Here is an 18,837-nt window from a genome sequence, read left to right on the forward strand (position 1 = left end):
CTGGGTCGGGACCCCTATAGAGCAAACTATTCTGGGAATTCTCCTTGAGGCAAAAGCTTTGGAGATACCACTCCAGGGACAGGAAAGGACAGCACAAAGAGGGGCACCATCTCCCCATGTTTTTTGCTTGCTCTCAAGCTTGGCTCAGAACCATTCCTCCTCTATCACAGAGAGCTCCAGTTAAAGGAGATAACAGGCCATTTTAATGTCCAGAGTGTTGTTCCCCAAACATCCCTAAGCCCTAGTGTTTATGCTTGTATTCTCCCTGGCACCTCACTCCTCCCTGTCTATGCTTCTGCTATGTCCATAGCCCTACCAGTTCCTCTTGTCCTATATAAGCATTGTTGGAATGGAAAAAAAGTGTCTCTATCATAAGCTTGGGACCCGTTCTTTGATGGTCACCAGCTTGGGGGAAACTTCTTGAATCCAAACACACTGGGAGGATGGAAGTTGACTGTCACTGGCTGACTGGGTCAACATGCAATGAAAACAAACACTGATATAGATTTTATGGATTTTATGCACCAGTATAATTCTGAGACTTATCCATTGACAAATGGCCCCTCTCCCAACTTCCTTCTAAAGAGGCACTATTCTTTCCATGCTCAAGGTAAGAACACACAAACACCTCTTCTGGGCAGTAACCTCCAAATTCTGGTGGAATTGGAAAGGGACACGTGACCTACACAAACTACAAGCAATTCTGGGGCACCAATTGGGCATCTCCACCACTCAGTTCAGTTCCAATTCAGTGACCCTGCAGATATCATTCATTTCTCATTACAGGATTCAATACTGAAACATCTCACATCTCGAATGCCATTGTCAAACCCAGCTTATCAGCTGTCTTCGGACCAAGTTGCTGGGAATCCTGAGTTCCCAGGGCCTGCTTCTTGGGTTTGGTAGATCTGACATGGCCAGTGTTGGCCAGTATATTTGAACATTGAGGCATAACCTGAAGAAGAAAGGCAGAGAGCACTGTGGAATGTGGGGCTCCTTAAACTCTGGGAAGTCACCACTTCTCAAAATCCCCATATGTTTGTCAATCCAAGGGGCTTAATCAGGAAGGAAGTGAAATGGGATCAGTTTTCTATTTTCTATGCAAATTCTAGGAACTGAACTGGCTGAAATTGGATTCCTAAAATTATTTCTTATCAGGAAATTAGGACCCCTCAAGACTGCCTGACTAGGGGTGTCAAAGCCCCTTTGTTTTTCTTTGGACCCAAAAGGAGATTTTTGCTTCTCAAAGTTGGTTTCCACACTCCCACCCACAACCAAATTTCCTCCATCAGCCTCCCTTCCTTCCTGGATTTCTCTCCTCCTCCCTCTGCTTCATCCTGCTGGAGTTCCGGAGCCTGAAAGCCCACCACCACCATTTTCATACTCACACCCCCCCAATTCTCTCCAGTTTCTCCCTATAACTGTCTTGACCTTCTAACTAAGAAAAATCAGACTGTCCTTGCAAATATGGCTGCTTTCACACTGCTCAGGCACTGGCACTTTGCAAAGGGAAGGCTTGGAAGGGCAGCCATGACATCTGACAAAAGGAGAAAAATAAAACCCTGGCACTTTCAATTGACCAGGAGAAAATTCTTTCAACTAGTTCCACACCAATAGTAGGGACCCTGCTATCCTAATCTTCTCTCTAACATCAGTGAGAGGAAAAAAATAACTCTGGGAGAGGAGTGAGATTACATGTCGAAACAGTAGATCCTTTTAAAAAATGCTTCTCCCGTGGGCATCCTAATCTTTCTTTCCTCAAGCCTTAGGGCTAGATAAACAAGGCATGGCCTGTTTTTTAAAGTCCCTGAGAGGTGCCCTTTAATTTAGGAAAGCAGAAAAGAATCTGCCCAAGGAGAAGATGTGTCCATTCTTTAGGGCCCCGTGCGTCCTTGGTGACATAATTGGCAGGGATGGGAACTGAATCACAAGACAGAAGTCACTGAGAAAGTGATGTGGGCGGCAGCCTGGGCCAGAACTCAGGCTGCAGTAAATGAAGGTTTGGATTTTGCTCCCTGTAACACACGCCACTGCTTTCGACTTTACGGCAAAACAGCCTCATCTCCAACCTCAATCAAATATTTTATATATGCCCATATATCTCGGTGCTTTGAAAATGAGAACATATTCATATCCTTAACTGGTATTAAGTTTACAGTGTTGGAAGTTTCATTTGCATAATAAAACGCTATGCAAGAGGAGATGAGGGTTAATCTAAGAGTTTTATCACTCTTTTTAATTATCTTCATTATGCCCGAACAAGATGTAAATTTTAATTCTACCTTGTTAGCTCGCAGACTCCACCAAACTTTGGGTATCCTAATCATCTGTCATTTTTAATATGCACAGATGCCAATGATTCTAGCAAGTGAAATGCCCTATCTATTGTAGCCTTTATTAATCTGATTGATAGAGCATTTAATAGAATTGAACAATTATTAATGGGAACGTGATATCAGCGCTAACGTTCCAGGTGGAATCCCATGCATCCTGGGGTATCCTCCTCAGATTCATGTGTGTAGAGCCTGCACACCATGTGCCACTATTTGAGGGTGACCCACAAATACTCTGTTTCTCTGAAAATATAGCCATGAGCTCTGAGCCCCTAAGCATGAGGAGGGTTTTCTGGGGCTGGGCAGGGGGTGGCTGTCTATGCAAGTGTTAGGTTTAAGGGTCAAACTCATCATGGAGATGTTGGGTTCTGAAGCCTGTAATCTACCTGGTCTGTCCAAAGCTGAGCCCACTTATGGCATCTGAATAAATACATTACAGTAATCGCAGACTCCCATCCCCCAGGAACTGTCCTTGAGTTGCAGGAGATCCATAGGTGTGCAGAGAGAGAGTCCCCCTGGTCTTCTTCTTGGTATTGACCTAGTTGTTGGGAGGTGGACACAAACCCAGGAGATTTTTACAGAAACTTTCCCACAGACTCTGAACATAACAAAGGTCCGTTGTTCTCAGCCATCTTGTTGTGGCACCTTGTAAGTGCAGCCAGGGACCAAGAATCCAGCCATGCCCTACACTCCCAGCTGCCCTTAAGGTGGCTCTTGGGTCACATGACCAGAATTCAACCAATCAGGTGCACCTTCCTGAATTCCATCTCCAGTGGAAGAGTTTTGTGCTCCTGAGCAATGGTCATGCCTGGGACGAGCTCTGAACTGCCTTACCTAGTCCTGAGTGTTTGCTGGTGTTGTCTGACTCCCAGGTTTGGCCTTCAGGTGGTTTCCTTTGCTACTTCACTCAGCACTTGCCCCTCCTCTTACTTTCAGTTGAGAAGTTGGATGTCACAAATGGGGGAGCCAGAAAAGGGATGTCCCAAGCCCTGATGAGGAGGACAGGGGGCAATGCCTCTCTGTGAAGGAGGTGTTTGAGGGAACAAGATCCTAAGTGTGAATTGTAAGTGTGGGAAGTGGGAGAACCTGAACAAGGAGGATAGCCCACAAAGTCCAAGTTAGTGTGCATGTGTGTGTACCTGTGTTCGTGTGTACATGTGCATACATGTACTAATCTGTGTTGTGTGTATATTTAATGTGTGTACATATATGCATTCGTGTGTATGTGTGTATCTATGTCTATGCATATGTGTGCAAGTGATTATTGTGTTCCTTATTTACAATGTTGCATATGTACATATGTGTAATTTCATGTATGTGTCTCCCCATGTATCCCATGTGCTCAAACACCAGTCATCATGCAAACACATGTGCCCATTCTCAGCCCACACCTGTCCCCCTCCCAGGAGGACAACACAATGTTTCTGCGGTGGTGAGCTGTGGTCTCTGCCAGCGCTCACTAAACAGCGCCTTCAGGCTTCACCGGAGCCGAGCGAGGTAGACGACAGTTTCCCAGTTTGAAAAACGAGCCACTCTGTTCGCTGGCTGCTAATGCCCCTCTCTGAGAAACTGATGTCTTGGAAATGCCATGACACATTGCAATCATGGAGAATACAGCCCAATGATTGGGAGTTTCTTGTGAGAGCAGCCATGGGCCATGAATCCAGCCATGTCCTACACTCCCAGCTACCTTTAGAGCAGATCCTGTCTGGAAGATGCAAGTTTCCCCAACAGGGCGGTGGGGAGGTGTCTTGGGAGCTTTTTGGTGGGCGTCCCAAGTGGGGTGCTTGGGTTTCTCTGGCATAATGGCACCACCTAGAAGCTGGAGAAGGCTTGAGGGGACAATGCTCTGTCCACTTGCTCCTGTGAGACTCAATCCAAGCCTATCAACCTCTTGATAAGTTTATTTCTCCTCCTTTCTAATAAATTAAATAAATAAATAATATAGCTTCCTCTTGCTCCTGTTGCATGAGAGGCAAATTCCCACAAATTATAGATTATTGGGATTTATTGAACAGGTCATTCTGACTGGTCAGACACAAATCTTTGTTCAGTGATTTAAAGGAGTTGTGGCAGAGAGGCAAGTATCTCTCTCAAGAAAGGCAGAAGGTGGCAATGCTGAGGAATAAGTGCAGCCAGACCAGCTCTGATCTTGGGGGTCAGAATCCCCTCAGCCCTGAAACACATACACCTCAATTGCCTCCACAAGGGATGTGTTGGGAAAGAACCATGGTGCACTCGTAAGTCAACCATGTGAGGCCACATTACCTGGCATGTAAGCTGGACCCACCCTGAGGGAGAAGACCAGGGAAAAGCTTTGGCCTCCAAGTATCTGGAATTCCATCACTGGCCATGTGAACTTGTCCCTCACTGAGTCATTTTTACATCATGGCCACACACTTTTCAATAAATCCCAGCACAAACTGTGTAAAACAGACTGCAATCATGACAATGGGAAAACCATGCAGACCTTCTCCATGCTTAGAATGAAGATGGTGGCTCTGATAACCTGACAAGTACCAACCACCTACATAGCCTCTCAGATAAGAACTTTAGAGAAGAAATATGGAGGATACCCAAAGAACTTAAAGAAAGCATGGAACAAACCAAATAAACCACAACCAACACTCAAGAAGATATTAAAGTAGAAATAGGAAAAATTCAAACTGAACTAACAGGGTGGAAAAACTTGGTAGGCAAAGTGAAAAACTCACTGGAAGGCCTCACCAGCAGAGTAACAGCAGCTGAGTACAGAATCGGTTAGCTGGAAGATGAGTTGCATATCACCTCCATACAACAGAAGAGATTGGAAATGAGCCTTAAAATAAATGAGCAAATAAATTCAACAGAAACAACGTAAGAATCATTGGAGTCCCAGAGACCCAGGTAGAAAATTCCCAGGAAAATCAACAGTCAAGGACATCACTGAAGATAAGTTCCCAGAGCTAAAAGTGCATGCAACAACATCCTGGATACCCAAAGAGCATCAGCTAAAAGAGATCCAAAGAAAAATACCACAAGGCACATCATAGTCACAATGATGAATTCTGCAGATGTGGATAGAATACTAAAGGCAGCAAGATCAAAAAGGAAAATTGCATACAAAGTGGCATAATTAATATCTACAGCAAATTTATCACAAAACATTCAAGGCACAAAGACAGTGGTGGGATATAGTGACAAAATTCAATGAAATAAATGCTTTACCAAAAATACTTCACCCATCCAGATTTACATTCAGATTTAAAGGAAAGATACACAAATTTGTGGATAAATACAGTTCAGAAACTTTATAGACTCAAAACCAACCTTAAAAGAAGAATTAAGGGGTCTACTTTGAGGCAAGGCAGACCCAACAAACACACCAAACTCCTACTAAAAGGTAACGTCTAATCCTATGACAATCATCTTTTTTAATGTAAATGGACTAAATGCACCAATTAATAAACAGAATGGCAAAATGGATCAAAAAATTAAATCCTGGGAGTTGGAGAGATAGCATGGAGTAAAGTGTTTGCCTTGCATGCAAAAGGATACTGGTTCAAATCCTGGCATCCCATATGGTCCCCTGAGCCTGCCAGGAGCGATTTCTAAGAGTAGAGCCAGGAGTAACCCTAAGTGCTGCCGGGTGTGACTCAAAAACAAAACAAAACTTAAATCCAAACGTTTTGCTGTCTACAAAAAATATGCCTGAATAGTCATAGCAAACACAGAATAAAAGTCAAAGGCTAAAAAAAAAATCAAAGGCTGGAAAACAATTATTAAAGCACAAAATTCCCTTAAACAGGCTGGGGTGGTCATACTAATATCAGTTGATACAGATTTTAGGCTTAAAAATGTCATAAGAGACAAAGATGAGTATTTCTTCCTAATCAAAGAATGTATACACCAAGAAGAAATCACACTTCTAAGCATACATAAACCCAATTATGGGTCATCAAAATATTTTAAAGCAATTGCTGATAAACTTGAAGAAAAACATCAATAGCAACATAATAACAGTAGGAGATTTCAACACTGCATTATCACTCCTGGATAGGTCAACCAAGCTAAAACTTAACAAAAAAATACTTAATATAATGGAAGAAATAGAAAAGAGTGGCTTAGTAAATATATAGAGACCTAAAAATATATGACCCTAAAAAACTGAATACACATTCTTCCCCAATCCACATGGGACATTCTTCAAGACAGACCATATATTGGGCTATAAAATATACCTCTGTAAAAGCAAGAGGATAGAAATAGTCTCTGCGGAGCCAAAGTGACAGCATATCAGGGAGGGCATTTGCCTTGCAAGTGTCTGACCTGGGTTAGATTCCCTGCATCCAATATAGTCCCCTGAGCCTGCCGGGAGTAATTTTTGAGCACAGAGCCAGGAGTAATCATGAGCACTGTAGGTAGTGGCTATATATATGTATATGTATATGTATATATATAGTTTCTGCTATCTTCTGAGACCATAAATCACTGAAAATAGGGATTAATTACATGTAGACATGGACAATAATTTTAAAACCTGGAAATTAAACAGCTCACTGCTGAGCAACCAATGGCTCAAAGAGGAAATCAAAACATTCTGTGGGGACTTCAAGGGAAACTTCTCCTGCGCCTGTCTGCCTGTGTTTCTGAATCCCTGAAAATCTCCTCAGAGGCCTAGGGAGCGCACCCCCCAAGAAGCTGCCCAGTGAGTAAATTCTGGCTGTGGGGGTCGCCGTCCAATAAGCTGAGCTCTCTGGCCTACGAAGGCTCCGCCCTACTGTGCCTTTGTTCACTCTGAGGACTTCAAGGGAAACTTCTCCTGCACTGTCTGCCTGTATTTCTGAATCCCTGAAGGTCTCCTCAGAGGCCTAGGGAGCACATCCCCAAAAAACTGTCAACTAGAGGCAGCAGAAGAGCGCAGCTGCTTTGCTTTGCTTCGTGGGTGTGCACTCTTTCTAACCAATGAACCCCACCACAACACGCAGGAAAAACCACACTACAAGCGTGACAATGGGGAAACCTCGAAGGCAAACACCATGCACACAGAATGAAGACAAAAGCTCAGATGACCTAATAAATTCCAACCACCTGATTAACCTCTCGGATAAGGAACTTAAAATAGCAATATGGAAGATGTTTGAAGAACTCAAAGAAAGCATAGATCGATCTGAACAGAACACAAAGACAGAAATCAGAAAACTCCAAACTGAAATAACAGATCTGAAGAACACGATTGCTCAACTGAAAAACTCAATGGATGGCCTCACCAGCAGGGTATCAGCAGCTGAGGAGAGAATTGGAGTACTGGAAGATGTGATGCAGAAAAACTCAACACAACAGAAAAAATTGGAAAAGAACCTTAAGACAAACTAACAGGCAATGGAAAAAGTACTCAAGGAATGCAAACAGATGAAAGTAGAAGTCTTTGATAAACTCAACAGAAACAACATAAGAATCTTGGAGTCCCAGAGACCCAGGTAAGAGATCTCCAGGAAGAATCAACTGTCAAAGACATCATCAAACTGATACTCCCAGAGTTAAAGACTTCATGAAATCAAATCCTGCATGCCCGAAGAGTACCAGCTAAAAGAGACCCAAAGAAAAACACCCCAAGACACATCTCGTTACAATGACAAATCCCACAGATAGATATAGAATACTGAAAGCAGCAAGATCAAAAAGGGAAATTACATTCAAAGGAGCATCCCTAAGACTTACAGCAGACATGTCACAAGAAACTCTCAAGGCCAGAAGACAGTGGTGGGATATTGTGACAAGACTGAATGAAATGAATACCTCAAAGAGAATACTGCACTCAGCCTGACTCACATTCAGGTTTGAAGGAAGAATGGATAGCTTCATGGATAAACAACACCTCAGAAACTTTACAGATGATAAACCAGCCTTAAAGGAAAAACGGACAGGTCTACTCTAAGACAAGAGACACCAACAAACACAGCAAACTTATCTACAAAGATGACATTAAATCCTATGACAATCATCTCCCTCAATGTCAATGGACTAAATTCACCAATTAAAAGACACAAAGTGGCAAAATGGGTCAAAAAGATGAATCCAACCTTCTGCTGCCTACAAGAAACACATCTAAATAGTCAGAACAAACATAGACTCAAAATCAAAGGCTGGAGGAAAATCATCCAAGCAAACAACACCCTCAAAAAAGCTGGGGTGGCCATATTAATCTCTGATGACACCAACTTATACTCAAAAAAGTGGTAAGGGACAAAGATGGACATTACGTACTAATCAAGGGATATGTGCAACAGGAAGAAATCAGACTATTAAACATATATTCACCCAATGAGAGACCAGCAAATCATCTAATACAATTACTGACAAATCTGAAAGAAGAAATCAATAATAACACAATAATTGTGGGAGACCTCAACACAGCCCTATCAACACTTGATAGGTCAACCAGACTGAAACCAAAAAAAAAGCATACTAGCCCTGCAAAGAATAATGGAAGAAAGAGGACTAGTAGATATATATAGGACACTCCATCCCAAAAAACCTAGATACACATTCTTCTCCAATATACATGGACACTCTCCAGGATAAACCATACCTCCATAAAATCAAGAGGATAGAAATCTTGCAGGCTACCTTTGCTGACCACAAGGCTCTGAAATTAGATGTGAACTACAAAGGCACACAAAAGAAAAACTTTAACAATTGGAAATTAAACACCCTGCTACAGAACAAACAGTGGGTCCAAGATGAAATCAAAAAGGAAATCAAAACTTTCCTGGAAACAAATGATAATGAAGACACAAACTGCCAGAATCTATAGGACACAGCAAAAGCGGTCCTGAGAGGAAAATTTATAGCTCTACAAGCACACATCAGGAAGAAGGGGCATATCTGAATAACTTAATGACGCAGCTCAAAAAATTAGAAAATGACCAACAAAAGGAACCAAAAATAGGGAGACAGAAGGAAATAACAAAGCTGAAAGCAGAACTCAATGAAGTGGAAAAACAAAAAACAATCCAAAAGATCAACAAAAGCAGAAGTTGGTTCTTTGAAAAAATAAACAATATTGATAGACCATTGGCAAAACTCACAAAGAGAGAGAGAAATCTGATAACCAGTATTAGAAATGAAAACAGGGAGATAACGACAGATATTGCAGAGATCCAAAGGGTAATCAGAGACTACTTTGAGAAACTTTATGCTACTAAACATGAGAACCTAAAAGAAATGGAAAAATTCTTGGACACTTATAACCTTTCACAGTTAAGTAAGGAGGATGTAGCATATCTAAACACCCCCATCACTCCTGAGGAAATTGAAACTGTAATCAAACATCTGCCCAAAAAGAAAAGCCCAGGCCCAGATGGATTTCCTAATGAATTTTTTCACATCTTTCAAGAGGAGCTACTACCAATCCTAGCGAGGCTCTTCCATGAAATTGAAAAAACAGGACACTCCCAAACAGCTTTTATGAAGGCAACATCACCTTGATACCAAAACCAGACAGAGATGCTGCCAAAAAAGTAAATTACAGACCAATATCTCTGATGAATCCAGATGCAAAGATCTTCAACAAAATCCTTGCAAATAGGATCCAATGTATCATCAAGAAAATCATACACTACGACCAAGTAGGTTTCATCCCAGGAATGCAAGGATGGTTTAACATCCATAAATCTATCAACATCATATACAACATCAACAAGAAGAAAAATAAAAATCACATGATCATATCAATAGACGCAAAGAAAGCATTTGATAAGGTCCAACACCCATTCTTGATCAAAACTCTCAGGAAGATGGGAATGGAAGGAACCTTTCTGAATCTAGTTGAAGCCAATGGCAAATATTATCCTCAATGGAGAAAAACTAAAAGCCTTTCCTCTAAATTCTGGTACAAGACAAGGCTGTCTGCTCTCACCACTCTTCTTCAACATAGTACTAGAAGTTCTTGCTATAGCGATCAGGCAAGAAAAAGACATCAAGGGAATTCAGATAGGAAAGAAAGAAGTCAAACTCTCATTGTTTGCAGACAACATGATACTCTACTTAGAAAACCCTAAGGACTCTACCAAAAAGCTTTTAGAAACAATAGATTCATATAGCAAGGTGGCAGGCTACAAAATTAACACACAGAAATCAATGGCCTTTTTATATACCAATAATGATAGGGAAGAGAAGGACGTCAAAAAGGCAACCCATTCACAATAGTGCCACACAAACTCAAATATCTTGGAGTCAACTTGACCAAAGACGTGAAGGACCTATACAAAGAAAACTATAAAGCTCTGCTCCAAGAATAAAGAGAGACACACGGAAATGAAACACATACCCTGCTCATGGATTGGCAGGATTAACATCATTAAAATGGCAATACTCACCAAAGCATTATACAGATTTTATGCGATCTCCTTAAAAATACCCATGACATTCTTCAAAGAAGTGGATCAAACTTATGAAGTTCATCTGGAACAATAAACACCCTCAAATAGCTAAAGGCACTCCTAGAGAAAAAGGAAAATGGGAGGCATTACTTTTCCCCAACTTTAAACTGTAGTTACAATAGTTATCAAAACAGCATGGTATTGAATAAAGACAGACCCTCAAATCAATGGAATAGGCTGAGTCTCAGACATTGTCCTCCAGAACATACATCCACCTAATTTTGACAAAGGAGCAAGAAATCCTAAGTGGAGCAGCGGAAAACCTCTTCAACAAGTGGTGCTGGCAGAACTGGTTAGCCACTTGCAAAAAAGCAAACATAGACAACCCCCCCCCAGTTAACACATCATGCTGAAGTAAAATCCAAATGGATTAAAGATCTTGATATCAGACCTGAAACCGTAAGGTATATAGAATAAACACGTCGGTAAAACACTCCAAGGACATTGAGACTAAAGGCAACTTCAAGAGGAACTCACACTTCTAAACAAGTTGGAAGCAGAGATCAACAGATGGGGATTACATTAAACTGAGAAGCTTCTGCACACTCAAAATAAATAGTGCCCAGGATACCAGGAGTCACACCACCGACTGGGAGAAACTATTCACCCAACATCCATCAGGATTAGGGGGCTAATATTCAAAATATACAGGGTACTGACAGAACTTTACAAGAAAAAAAAACATCTAATCCATCAAAAAATGAGGAGAAGAAATGAACAGCACATGTGATTTATAAAAAAAAAGAAAAGAAATACAAAATGACCAAAAAGGCACATGAAAAAATGCTCCTCGTCACTAACCATTCAGGGATAGGCAAATCTATACAATATGAGGAATACCACCTCACACCACAGAGATTGGCGCACATCACAAGAATGAGAACAGTCTAGTGCTGGCTGGATGTGGAGAGAAAGGAACTCTCATCCACTGCTGGTGGGAATGCATCTAGTCCAACCTCTATGGAAAGCATATGGAAATTCCTCCAAAATCTGGAAATTGAGCTCCCATTGACCCAGCTATTCACTCCTAGGGATATACCTTAAGAACACAAGAACACAATACAAAAAGCCCTTTCTCACACCCTATATTTATTGCAGCACCATTCACAATAGGCCAGGCTCTGGAAACAGCCAAGATGCCCTTCAACAGACGAAATTGGCTAAAGAAACTGTGGTACATATACACAATGAGAATATTATGCAGCCGTCAGGAGAGATGAAGTCATGAAATTTTTCTATACATGTATGTACATGGAATCTATCATGCTGAGTGAACATAATTCAGAGGGAGAGAGAGATGCAGAATAGTCTCACTCATCTATGGGTTTTAAGAAAAATAAAAGTCATTTTTGCAACAATCCTCAGAGACAATGAGAGGAGGGCTGGAACTTCCAGCTCACTTCATGAAGCTCACCACAAAGAGTTGTTTCTTGGAAACAAATGAGAATGAAGACATGAATTATCAGAACCTGTGGGATACAGCAAAATGCAGTATTAAGAGGAAAATTTATAGCTTTACAGGCATTCATCAGAAAGAAAGAAAGAGAGGAAAGAAAAGAAAGGAAAAGAAAAGAAAGAAATGAAAGAAAGAAAGAGAAAGGAAAGAAAGAAAGAAGAAAGAACGAAGAAAGAAAGAAAGAAAGAAAAGAAAAAGAAAGAAAGAAAGAAAAGAAGAAAGAAAAGATTCTATATAAATATATAGCACAGCTAAGAAAAATGGAAACTGACCAACAAAATGAGCCAAAAGTAAGACCGAAAGAAATGAATAAAAACTTAGAGGCAAAAATTAATGAACTAGACACCCCCAAAACAATCCAAAAGATCAATGAAACCAAGAGTTGCTCTTTGAAAAAACAAAAAGGATTGGTAATCCATTAGCAAGACTCACAAGGAAGGAAGAGAGAGAAGTTTAATAAACAAAATTGATTTTTAAGCATAGTTTACTTTTATTTTATTTTAGGCTACACTCAGAGTCACTCAGGGGTTACTCCTGGTTCTGCACTCATAAACTTGCTCCTGGCAGGCTCAAGGGACCATATGGGATGGTCAGGAATTGAACCCGGGTCTGTCCCTTGGGTTGGGCAGCATGCAAGGCAAACAATGTACCACTGTGTTATCGTCTCAAGCCCCATAATAAGCAGAATTTAATAAGCAGACTCAGAAATGAAAAAGGGGTCATCACCACAGGACACTACAGAAATTTCAAATGGGTAATCAGAGACTACCCTTGAGAGACTCTCTGCCACAAAACATTAGAACCTGGAAGAAATGGATAAATTCTTGACTCCTAAGCCTTTCAAGGTTGAAACCAAGATGATTGTGTACCTGAACAACCTATCACAATTGATAAAATTGAAAGGGTAATCAAAAGTCCTCCCAAAACAAAAGCCTAGGTTCAGATGGATTCACTAGTGAATTCTTTCAAACCTTTAAAGAGGCTCTACTGCCAGTCCTCTTCAAGCTCTTCCAGAAAATTGAAGAAACAGAAGCAAATAGTTTCAAATAGTTTCTATGATGTGGGCTTCCTTGCCCCTGCAGGGAAACCACAAATGTGGCTTAATTTCTTGGAGGGAATATGGGTTTAGAACATACAAAGAAAGAACACACACAGGCAAAGAAAATGGGAAAACTAGTGAAAATCAGTTAGCTTCCATTTACTGAAAAGAGAACGGATTGTTATATATCATTCATGGTGAAGGGGCAAACAAAGAGCTGTAAAAAAAAAGTGTAGAGCAAAATACTTTGTTTGAACTACTTTTCAAGGCTTGTGGTTACACAGATAATAGCATAAGTTTTCTTCCCTAAGATTCCTCAAGTTGTCTAGCTAAATAATAAGCAATGATACCCTAACATAACTCCCCCTAGCACCTGGCTACATAGATAACAAATATTGCTTCTCCCAACCTACTGGATATGTCTAGAATACGTTCTGTCTAAAATATGTTTTTCTCCCAAGACTACTGGGTCAGTGTTCCCTTTGGCTTGGATGTCTCTAGAATATGCCCTGTCTAAAGTATGTTTTTCTCTCAAGGTGACTGGCCTCAGTGTTCCCCTTGGCTTGTCACAATGCCTCACGTAGCCTTTTAGATTGACCTTAGTAAAGGCAGGCTGCATCCTTATTTAGGCCTCGTGAGAGACTGCTAGAGACTATTAGGCTTCAGGCATCTGCTAGAGACTTACTAGGCCTCAGCTCACCACACTATGAAGCCAACATTACCCTGATACCAAAAGCAGACAAAAACACCACAAAAAAAGAAAATTATGGGCCCATATTTTTATAAAGATGAATGCAAACTTCCTCAATAAAATGCTATCAGACAGAATCCAAAAACTCAACAAAAAGCTTATCTACCATAACCAAGTAGGACTCATTCCAGGAATCAAGAATGGTTTAACATATGCAAGTCAGTCAATATAATATATGATGCATATATCATATATTATACATGATATATCATACATAATATATGGTACTCCATATTAATAAGAGAAAAAACAAAAACCATACGATCATATTAATTGATGCTGAGAAAGCACTTGACAAGGTCCAACACCCATTTATGATAAAAAAGTCTCAATAAGTTGGGAATTGAAGGAACTTTCTTCAACATTGTCAAAGCCATTTATCACAAAACACATTACAAACATTATACTTAATAAGGAAAAACTAAAAGCCTTTCCTTCCACTAAGATCTTGCACAAGGCAAGGTTACCCACTCTTACCACATCTATTCAGTACAGTACTGGAAGTACTTGCCATACAATTAGGCAAAAAGAAGACATGAAGGGCAGCCACATAGCAAAGCAAGAACTGAAGCTCTAATGGTTTGCAGATGACATGATACTGTATCTAGAAAATCCTAAAAACTTTACAAAAAAGCTTCTAAAAACAATAAACTTGTATAGTAAAGTGGCAGGCTACAAAATTAATAAACTAAAATTCATGTCTTTCCTATTTACAAATAATGAAAAAGAAAATTATATTTAAAAATCCTATTCACAATTGTGCCTCAGAAAATTAAGTACCATGGAGTCAACTTAACTAAAGAGGTGAAAGAGCCACGAAGAAAACTAGAAAACACGGCTTCAAGAAATAAAAGAGAACACATGAAATAGAGACATATATATGAAGATTAACATCATTAAAATGGCAATACTTTCTAAAGCACTGTACAGATTTAATGCAATCCCTATAAAAATTCCCATGACATTTTCTCAAAGAAGTGGATAAGACGCTCCTGAAATTCATATGGAGGAATAAATTTCCACGAAGAGCTGAAGCAATCATTGGAGAGAGGGAAAAAAAGATGGGAGGAATTACTTTCTCTAACTTTAAACTAAACTATAAACAGTAGTCATTAAAACAGCATGGTCTTGGAATAGACAAACCATTAGATCAATGGAATAAACTTTAATATCCAGAGATGGAGTCACAGGTTTATTGTTGGAGTACTAGTCCTACCCTAACCAATATTCATACTCCACCATAGAATGTGATCTGGTGATGAGATTATTGGATTATTCCCTGCTTGGTATTCCTCTCCTACCCTAGGGTATAACCTGTTTCTTGTCAATAAAAGCAGAGGTCTGAGGAAGGCAGCCTCTCATTCATTGATCTTCCTCCACTAAGCTGCATTCTTTCTTTTTTTATTTTATTTTCCCCCACTACCACAACTTATGCAGTCGAGTTTTCCATATATGGGGAAATCGCAGGGGTCAGCACATCCGGAGTGCAATGGGTAAGCCTCACCCTGGGAAAACCAAAGCTTGTGTGGTTGGATTCCTTGCTTAAGTAAAGAATTTCTGAACCCATTCTTGTACCTTATCACTGTGTGGATTATTTTTGTGTCTACATTTGCTTCCAGACCTGCGTCTCATCAGATTCTCATTTTGGAGACCTGGGCTCCACTAGCAGTTTGTGAACAATTAGTTTTTTATAAAGGAGCAAGAAATACAGAGTGAAACAAGAAAAGCCTCTTCAACAAGTGATGCTGATAAAAGTGATCAACTACATGCAAACAAAAGTGAAATTAGATCTCTCAATACCATACAAAAAGTCAAAACAAGATGGATTAAAGACCTTGATATCAGACATGAAACCTTTAGGTACATAAAGGAAAATATAGGCAGAAAACTTCATTATATTGAAGATAAAGGCATCTACCAGAATGAAACACCACTGGCAAAGCAAGGGAAAGCGAAGATAAACAAATATACTACATTAAACTCAGAAGCTTCTGTACCTCAAATAAAATAGTGACTAGGATACAAAGGCTACCTATGGAATGGGAGAAACTTTTCACCCAATACCCATTAGATAAGAGATTAATATCCAGATATACAAGACACTGATTGAAATTTACAAATAAATACAAATTTCTTCTTTGCAAAGAAGAAATACAGATAGCCAAAAGGCACAAGAAAAAGGTTACTCCTCAGAAATATGCAAATCAAAACAACTATGATGCAAATTAAAACAATATCTCACACCACTAAGACTAATACATATCAAACACACACACACACACACATACACGAAAAACCAGTGGTGGCACGGATGCAAGGAGAAAGGAACTCTCATTCACTGATTGTGGGAATGCAAAATGGTCCAGTCTTTTTGGAAAACAATATGGGCATTTCTCAAAACGCTTGAAATTGACTTTGGTCCATATGGTCCATCAATACCACTCTTAGGGATATACCACAGGAACACAAAAACACTATACGAAAAATACCCTCTGCACTCATTAAAGTGTGGCATTATTTACAATAGTCAGCACCTAGAAACAATCCTGGTGCCCAACAATAGGTGAGTGGCTAGAGAAACTGTGGTATATCTTCACAATGGAATACTATGCATCTATTAGGAAAAATAAAGCCATGAAATTTGACTATCCATGGATGGACATAGAGACTATTATGCTGATTAAAATGAGGCAGAAGGGGGGCCGGGCGGTGGCGCTGGAGGTAAGGTGCCTGCCTTGCCTGCGCTAGCCTAGGACGGACCGCGGTTCGATCCCCCGGCGTCCCATATGGTCCCCCAAGAAGCCAGGAGCAACTTCTGAGCGCATAGCAAGGAGTAACCCCTGAGCGTCACAGGGTGTGGCCCAAAAACCAAAAAAAAAAAAAAATGAGGCAGAAGGAGAGTGATAGATATAGAAGCTCACTTATATGTGGGGTATAAGAAAAACAAGAGATAGTATGGTAAAAATGTCCAGAGACAATATAGACAAAGGTCAGGAGGTCCAGTACAGAGTAGAAAGCTCACCACAAAGAGCAGTGAATGTAGCTAGAGTAGAGAAGGGTCTAGTAGGACAATGATTGTTGGAACTGATGGCGCTGGAGAAGAACTAGGTGATGAAAGTGAAGAAACTAAAAGGCATGGCCCCTCTCTATTAACAATAGTGCAAACAACAGTGTCAAAAAGGAAAAAAGAGAGTAAGAGAAGCAAATTTCTTGCCCTAGAGCAAGGCTAGAGTGGGAGTGGTAAGGAAATGGAAGACACCAGTGATGGGAAAAGTCCACTGGCAAAGGGTGGTGCACATTGTATGACTGAACCCCAACTATGAACAGTTTTGTACCATGGTACTTAAATAAAGCAATTAAAAAATAATCTGGGGAGAGGATACTTGGAGAGGATACTGAGCCCAGGTATATCCTTTGGAAAGACAAATTACCAGTAATCCAGTTAAATATTTAATAGCATTATCTAAATGAAAAAATACCAAAGTGTGAGATAGCCCGGCAAGAATAGCTCCAATTTCCTGCCTGGATGCTAAGTAAGGACTCGGCTGTTTAATATCATCTTGATAACATTTTTATAGGTTCATGTTGGCCCATCAGATTGCAATTTGTCACCTGCTATCTAACAATTTTCTAATTCCTCATCACTTTACAGAGTGAAATAATAGGCGTCGAATTGCACAGCTCTTTTTTTAGTCCTGGAAAGGCAGCGTGGGAGAGAAGAGTTTTATTCTACCCAGTGATGTTTGCTCCTGGTTAGAATAAGAATGGTTGTCAATAATTCAAGCACAATATGGTAGTCCTCTCAGTTCACTTTGCCCACTGAGATTATTGGTAAAAGATAATACACAGTATAGAAGAACCCCCCCCCAAAGATCTCTTCTTCCCACACCCCACACGTCCAAGAGTTGGGGGAAAGGGAAGCACAGAAGAGAGAAGACACAGACAGGGCTAGGGAGACCCAAATCTGGTCATTGGAATCCAATGGGCTTGAATTTTCATTCAGGCTCAAACATGAAAAGTCATGTGACCTTGTACAGTGCCCAGGTCATGGAGGGCAACCACAATTGGGGACCATGATCCCTACTCACAATGTTCTTGACTTAAGTGTAAGTAAACTACAGGGTCTCCTGCAAAATGGAAAACACTGTAGCCCTCATGAACTAGTCTTTACAGTTGCAGTGTTCAAGATTTGTCCCAATTGGCATCATGCATGTGCCTGAACCAGCTCTTTCCTCTCTTCTCCTTCTCTTCTTCCACCTAGTCTTTGAGTGTGGGAACTTGGTGCTCCATCCAGCTTCCTTTTCCATCTCTACTCACTCTCCTGAAATTCATGTGACACCATATGCATGTCAACAACATCCATCTAGATCTCCAGGCTCCAACTCCCTTCTGAACACCAAAAGCCCACACATAGCCCCCTTCTCAAAATCTGCAGCTGCCCATATGATTCTTCACACTCAATAAGTGTAAAGTCAAACTCTGCATTCATCCTTCTCTGCTATTGCCTTTCCCTTCTCAGCCAAGAGAATCTATTCATGTCTTTGAACAAAAATCCTTGAAAGTTCTCTTATTTCCTCCTGGCATTGCTCAGAGGTGCTAAGGATGAAATCTAGTGCCTTGGCCATAAGCAAAGCAAATGCCCTCCTGACTATCACTCCAGTTCCTGTCATTCCTTTCTTATTCAAGTTCCTCATGTCTAAATCTACAGTGAAATCCTGCCAGCTCCATCATGTTGTCAACCTAGAACTAGGTGGAAAAATAAGAAACATTATATTCAAAATGAATGTTGCATGATAGATTGGGTTGTGTAGTTGACTGTGACTGTTACCAATGAA

General features: G+C 40.4%; 1 protein-coding gene across 2 annotated transcripts in view; it reads right to left on the bottom strand.

Moving 5' to 3' along the window:
- CARHSP1 (calcium regulated heat stable protein 1) overlaps positions 1–18,837 on the bottom strand; it is a 1,067,514-nt gene that overhangs the window by 627,470 nt on the left and 421,207 nt on the right. The window lies entirely within an intron of this gene.

The sequence above is a fragment of the Suncus etruscus genome, chromosome 2 (genome assembly GCF_024139225.1).
Source record: "Suncus etruscus isolate mSunEtr1 chromosome 2, mSunEtr1.pri.cur, whole genome shotgun sequence".
NCBI lineage: Eukaryota > Metazoa > Chordata > Mammalia > Eulipotyphla > Soricidae > Suncus > Suncus etruscus.